The sequence below is a fragment of the Sapajus apella genome, unplaced genomic scaffold, assembly GCF_009761245.1.
Source record: "Sapajus apella isolate SASKATOON/1434 unplaced genomic scaffold, GSC_monkey_1.0 scaffold20, whole genome shotgun sequence".
Lineage (NCBI taxonomy): Eukaryota > Metazoa > Chordata > Mammalia > Primates > Cebidae > Sapajus > Sapajus apella.
Genome location: NW_022436960.1, coordinates 21,532,909 through 21,539,562, shown reverse-complemented (window position 1 = coordinate 21,539,562; position 6,654 = coordinate 21,532,909). Strand labels below are relative to the sequence as shown.

General features: G+C 39.6%; 1 protein-coding gene across 7 annotated transcripts in view; it reads right to left on the bottom strand.

The window, feature by feature from the left end:
- Positions 1–6,654, bottom strand: part of STON2 (stonin 2) — a 174,781-nt gene that overhangs the window by 144,301 nt on the left and 23,826 nt on the right. The gene's annotated exons all lie outside the window — the stretch shown is intronic.

Below are 6,654 nucleotides of genomic sequence, written 5' to 3'. Positions count from 1 at the left end.
TCTCAAAAAAAAAAAAAAAAGAAAAAAATTTACAAACTCTCCTTGAGAGCATGGTCCTCACCCCTAAGACACAGGCTTTCCGTATCTTTGTTGATGCTTGGGATGTTAATAAGACATTAAGGAGCTCTTTATACTATGACTGGGCTAGACCACCAATGTCCCCCAGTATTGTCTGATGACTAGTATCTTTGTCCCATTCTCAATCCTGAAGCAGCCACTCTATTAAGCTCTGTATGGTTTCAGTGTGTACATGTGCACTCCAGGCTGGCCAAGGGTTCTCTGGGTATACCCAGACATATTTCTGCTTCTCTCTCTCCATCCTCATGCACTCTGCTCTCTGGTGCCCTGTCCTGCAGATTCCAGCTGCTTCAATTGCCCCAAACTCTGATCTCTGTTTTCTTAGCTCAGCAGGACTGCTGTGCTTGGCTTAGACTCCAGCTGACAATGCCGCAGTCAGGAAACTCTTCCCTGGAAAAGAGCCAAGGTGAGTGTCCGGCTCACCTCAGGACAGAAAATCTTGTGCTGCCTGTTGACTGAAGCCTGAAAACAGTTGCCTCAGAGATGTTGTTGTTTTGTGGTTTTCACTGCAGAAGGGCTAGTTACCAATTATAACCAGAACTGGAAGTCCTTGCCTGGAACGTTACTTTCTGACTTGTGTTTACTTTTAAAATGAGACTAGTTCAGATCATGTAAATAAAGATCATTTCATACCAGTGTCCTAAAAATTAATTAGAAGTTTCATAGAAATTTTATAAATCGTATGAGAATAAAAGGAAGGTTTCATTCAGACATATAGATTAATTCCATTGCTCCTGAGCTGGGACAATGTTTTATTTTGTTAGCTTAGCTATGCTACATAATACAAAAACATTACTTGTGCCTGGTTAGTGATCCAAAAGCAGTTGTTAAACCTTTGGCCATCTTCCCTGTCTACCTCTTTTTCACAGGTATTCAGCTAGGCAGCGTCTTTGAAAATCTCCATATATACTTTTGGGTTTGAGGCTGCTGGCAACCACTGTCCAGCCATCTGTTTGGGGTTTATGCAGAAACATCGTAAACTAGATCCTAGTGTCAATTCCAAACCCACAAGTAAGGCCTCAATTTTCTCTTTAATCAAGGACAAGCCTCTAAAGGTCAAATCAAAAGCTAGCAAGAAAGGAAGAATGGGAAAAAGCAGACTACATGAATTCTACATATTTCTTTACAGCGTTCTTCCAAAGCAAGACATCCAGCTACCTTATAGAGCATCTAATATGCACTCAGAATTGTGCACAGCACAACGACACAAGATAATATCAAACTTTCATACACTGACATCTGTGACACAGTGGACTACAGGAGCCACAGAAGTTGAATCAGAAAGTTGAAGGAACCATGCTGCTTGTTTTATACGTTCTTAGAACAAAGAGAAGCCCGGAAGTCCCATGACCCCGTGAGAAAGACTAAATCAGATTAAGGACTTGAACACTGTTTCTCTTCCCTTTCCTTCTTCCACATTCTTTTTTCTTGATGAGGGATGCAAATTCTCATTAATAAAACCTGAACAGAATTCACTGAAGAACACACACACACAAGACACATACATATACATACACACAAATATTAATTCGCAGGTATCCTGATGCTCCTAAAAGAGAAAATGAGTTGAGTGATCCTGGTTGTTTGCTCTTATTATTAACTTTTTAAAAAATTTCATTCTTTTATTTAAATATTTCATTTTTAAAAAGCAAAAGGAGACCAACCAATCTTCTTCCAATTTCCATTGGAAGCTGGGGAACAGAATGAACACCTTAGCCTCAAACCAAACATATATGAGAAAGAAGTCCAAAACAAACAAATGTCTTACTTTGACCACAGTTAGCATCTATCTGTGATTGTCCGTAAGTGAACTCCCTCTTCCTTTTGTCTTACAATCAGACAAAGCATAATCTCCTAATCCCAGGAGTCTTCCCTTCTCTAAAGTCATATTACTTGGGTGTATGGATACATGTATGTGAGTGTATACATATTTATGTACATGCATACCTATATATGTATATCCCAAGGTTATAATTCCAAAATACTCTATTATGTGATTTTCCTTCAAAATAAACAATCCCCATGGCTCCGCTGTCTAACAATTCCATGGCCCTACATACAGAGTCAAGCATCTAAGTTACACTTGGCTTGAAAAACAGGTTAGGCATTGCCTCTGATCTTTGGTGCACTCCTGAGGCAGTGACCTTGACTGACATCCCCAGGAACCTGAGCAGTGTGTCACATTAGTGAATACCTCTGGCAGGAGGTCAGGCTTTAAAGTTTGCAAAACATTTTCCAGTTCCTTGAACTCTTAGAAGGTACTGGCTTACTCCATCTGGGTAAATTCATCTTGGTTTAACTCCATTTCTTATCTTTTTTTGAAATGAGAATACTAATATTTTGCCTGTGTGACAGTGGGGAGGTGATGTGGATAATTTCTTCTCATCTGTATTTTACAGCCATACATAAATTAGATGCGCTTTACAATTCATCTAATTTCAGAGAAGATAAAATGTTTTTTAAGGCCAGGCACAGTGGCTCACACCTGTAATCCTGGCACTTTGGGAGGCCGAGGAGGGCAGATCACTTGAGGTCAGAAGTTCGTGACCAGAATGGCCAACATGGTGAAACCCCATTTCTACTAAGAACACAAAAACTAGCCAGGAGTGGTGGCACATGCTGTAATCCCAGCTACTAGGGAGGCTGAGGCAGAAGAATCACTTGAACCCAAAAGGTGGAGGTTGCAGTGAGCCAAGACTGGGGCACTGCACTCCAGCCTGGATGAAAGAGCAAGACTCCATCTCAGAAAATTCCTGTATTATACACACACACACACAGACACAGACACACACAAAATATATGTATGTATAGATATATTTAAATATATCTATACACACATATATACATATATATTTAAATATATCTATATTTATCTATATATTTAAATATATCTATACATACATATATTTCTTAGAATCAATGAAATACAGTATTATTTTTTACCTGTTGCCAAAAATTAAAATTAATATATAGTTCCAGAATGCAAAGAACTTCATAGCTTATTTCAATTCATTTTTACAGTAACCCTGAGATACGTAAAGCAAATATTTCTCTCACTTGATAAAGTAACTGGCTCAGAGAGGTTCTGTGACTAGATCAAGGTCACATATCTAACCATACCCCAGAATTGGGACAGAATTACAGATCTCCTGACTCTATCAATTCTGCACTTGTTCCACAACAGCACATTCTGCCTTCCAGAAACGAGGTATAAGTGACAGTGTTCACTGTATCACCAGCATCCATTTCTTCTCATCATCCTGGTTTAAGCCAATCACATAATTCCTATTCCTGCTTTCCTAGCTTCACCTAGAGGTGGCAACTTCACCAAGTTCTAGTTAGTTAGACATAAATGGAGAAATACAGTTCTAAAAAGTATTTTTTGTCTTGGTTTTGTTTTGCTGTCCCAGTGAAGAAGATAGATGTAGTTCATGCAGCTCTGATCCTTCCCACTTTCTCTTTTTTCCTTTCTTGAATATGGTCATATTGGAGCTACAATAATCACAAGAAGGGTGGGCTCAGAGAATAACAGTCATTGGCCCAGATGTCACTGAATCACTGAACTGGTATCAACAATCATTCATTTCGCTATTTTTTTATGTGAAAAATTCTATTTTTGCTTAAGCCATTATAATTAGACTTTCTGATGCATGCAGATAAATGTAACTCTAACAGAAAAAAAAGAAGGGATCAATGTGGTAGGCAGAATCCTAAAATGACCCATATCTGAGGGCTGGTATTACTCTTGTGGTTATGTCATATTGCATGGCAAAATAGATTTTACAGATGCAATTAAGGTTACTAATCAATTGACCTTAAGACAGGGAGATTATCCAGGTGAGCCAAATCTAATTAATGAGCTCTTTAAATGGGGACTTCAATCCTGCAACCACAAGCAACTGAACTCAGCCAACAGCAGGCCATAGCCTGAAGGGGACCCTGAGTTCCAGTGAGAAGACCACCGGCCAACCCTTGATTTCAACCCTGAGCAGGGAACCCATTCAGACTGTGCCAGACTTCTGACCTAACAAACGGTGAGGTTTCAACACCCATTTTGTGGTCCTGTGATACACAGTAACAGAAGACCAATACATAAACCAAGAACATCTCTGACCGTCAATGAGATTGTGAAAGAAAAAGAGTATAACAGTAAAAGATGGGAGGAGAATTTACTCCAGAGCTTAAAATCTTGGGAGTCTAGGCAAAACCTTCTTTAAATCATTTCCCAATATGGATAAGGGACTGAACTTCAACTAAAATCAACTGTTATCCATAGTAAGGAATAAATCAAAAACAATGCAAAACAGCAGAAAATACGAAATTATACATGTAGCACTTTGAAACATACTAAACGGGTATCTCTTTCCAAAAGGTTTAATTTCTTTTTTTCTGCCTTTTTTTTTTCTTGCCTTGCTTGAAAGGTCTGCCTGCCTTTCTGTACTTTGAAACATACTACAAGGGTATTCTCTCTCCAGAAGGTTTAATTTCTTTTTTTCTGCCTAGCTTATTCAGGCCACTGCAAAATTAGGTTGCCTTTTCAGAGACATGGGGTAAGGCTGGAAAAGTGGTCATTTTTAGTGGAGAAAGTTAAGGAAACTTTTGGGGTATGTTCCCTTTCAACATCAGGAGGCCAGTGGCAATTCAGCCAGTTTTCTGAAGCACAAGTGATCATTACATGCCAGTGATTCTTCTTAACAGTGAGGGATGTTAACAGTTTAGAATGTTTTGAAGGTAGGATGAGGGTCGAGTGGGGAAAAAAAGAAGGAAAGGAAAAGTAGAACAGATTGTGGCATCATCTCTCACATTCCTTCCTTAAACAGGAAATTTATTAATTCATCCCACAAGTGGTTAGCAAATAACAGCTAGATGTTCAAACAGAAGTAAATGACGGCTGGGTGCAGTGGCTCATGCCTGTAATCCAAACACTTTGGGAAGTCAAGGTGGGTGGATCACCTGAGATCAGGAGTTTGAGACCAAGCTGACCAACATGGTGAAATTCTGCCTCTACTGAAAGTACAAAAATTAGCCAGGTGTGATGGTATGCACCTGTAATCCTAGTTACTCTGGAGGCTGAGGCAGGAGAACTGCTTGAACCCAGGAGGCAGAGGCTGCAGTAAGCCAAGATTGGGCCATTGCACTTCAGCCTGGCAACAAGAGTGAAACTCCACCTCAAACAAAAAAGAAAGAAAGAAAGAAATGAGATAGATATAGACCCTGCCTTCAAGGAGCTTACATCATGAGAGAAAAGGAAGTATGAAACAAGTCAACCAAAAACAAAAGACTGACAAATTTATAGTTAAGACAAAGGAATAACAAGGATCTTATCCTATATAGTGACAGAAGATGTCTCTGAAGAAGTGACACTTCACTAGCATCTCAAGGATAAGAAGCAGCCAACCACGACGGGATGAAAAGTGAAGAGGATTCAAGGTAAAGGGAACCAAAAACACAAAGAGTCTGAGATGAGAAAAACAAATAAAGAAATCAAGAAAAAATTTACCTGGGAATGCAAGTAGGCAAGAGGCATGAGATGGTGTAAAGGTCATGAGTTTTTAGAACTAAAAGGTCTTGTGATTCAGGTTAAGATGTTTAACTTTTATTCCAAGCATAATGAGAAGTCACTGAATAAGTTTAAAGAGGAGCAACAAAATGTGATTTGCCTTTTTAGAAACTCAGCAAAGAAGAGAATGGAAAGGGAAAGACTGGAATTAAAGTGAACGATACGGAGGCTGTCAGAACAGTTGAGAGAAGAGATGATGGTGGCCTGAAACAACCTAGGTATCCAATGATGAGCGGGATGGATAAGCAAAATGTAGTATATACATGCAATGAAACATCACTCGGCCTTAAAAAGAAAGAAAATTCTAATGTATGCTACAACATGAATGAACCTCGAGGACACCTTGCTAAGTGAAATAAGCCAGGTACAAAATGACAAATACTATATGATTCCATTTATATGAAGTACTTAGAGTAGTCAGATAAACAGAAACAGAAAGTAGAATGGTGGTTGCCAAGGGTCTGGCGAGGCAGAGGAGTTAGTGTTTAACAGGTACAAAGTTTCACTTGTGCAAGATAAAAAGAGTTCTGGAGATAGATGTGGTAATAGTTGCAGCAAAAGAACGCAATGCCACTGAATTGTACTCTTAAAAACAGTTAAGATGGTCCATTCTATAGTTGTAATTTAACAGAATTTTAAAAATTAAAAAAAAAAAAATTAAATGATCATGCAAGCTGAAACCGTGCAAAGTAGTCTTTGCAAAGGGGAAAATACAATTGTTTTGTGACCTTTAAAACTTTCTGTCGAGGCCGGGCGCAGTGGCTCAAGCCTGTAATCCCAGTACTGCGGGAGGCCGAGGCGGGTGGATCACGAGGTCAAGAGATCGAGACCATCCTGGTCAACATGGTGAAACCCCGTCTCTACTAAAAATACAAAACATTAGCTGGGCATGGTGGCATGTGCCTGTAATCCCAGCGACTCAGGAGGCTGGGGAAGGAGAATTGCCTGAACCCAGGAGGCGGAGGTTGCGGTGAGCCGAGATCGCGCCATTGCACTCCAGCCTGGGTAACAAGAGC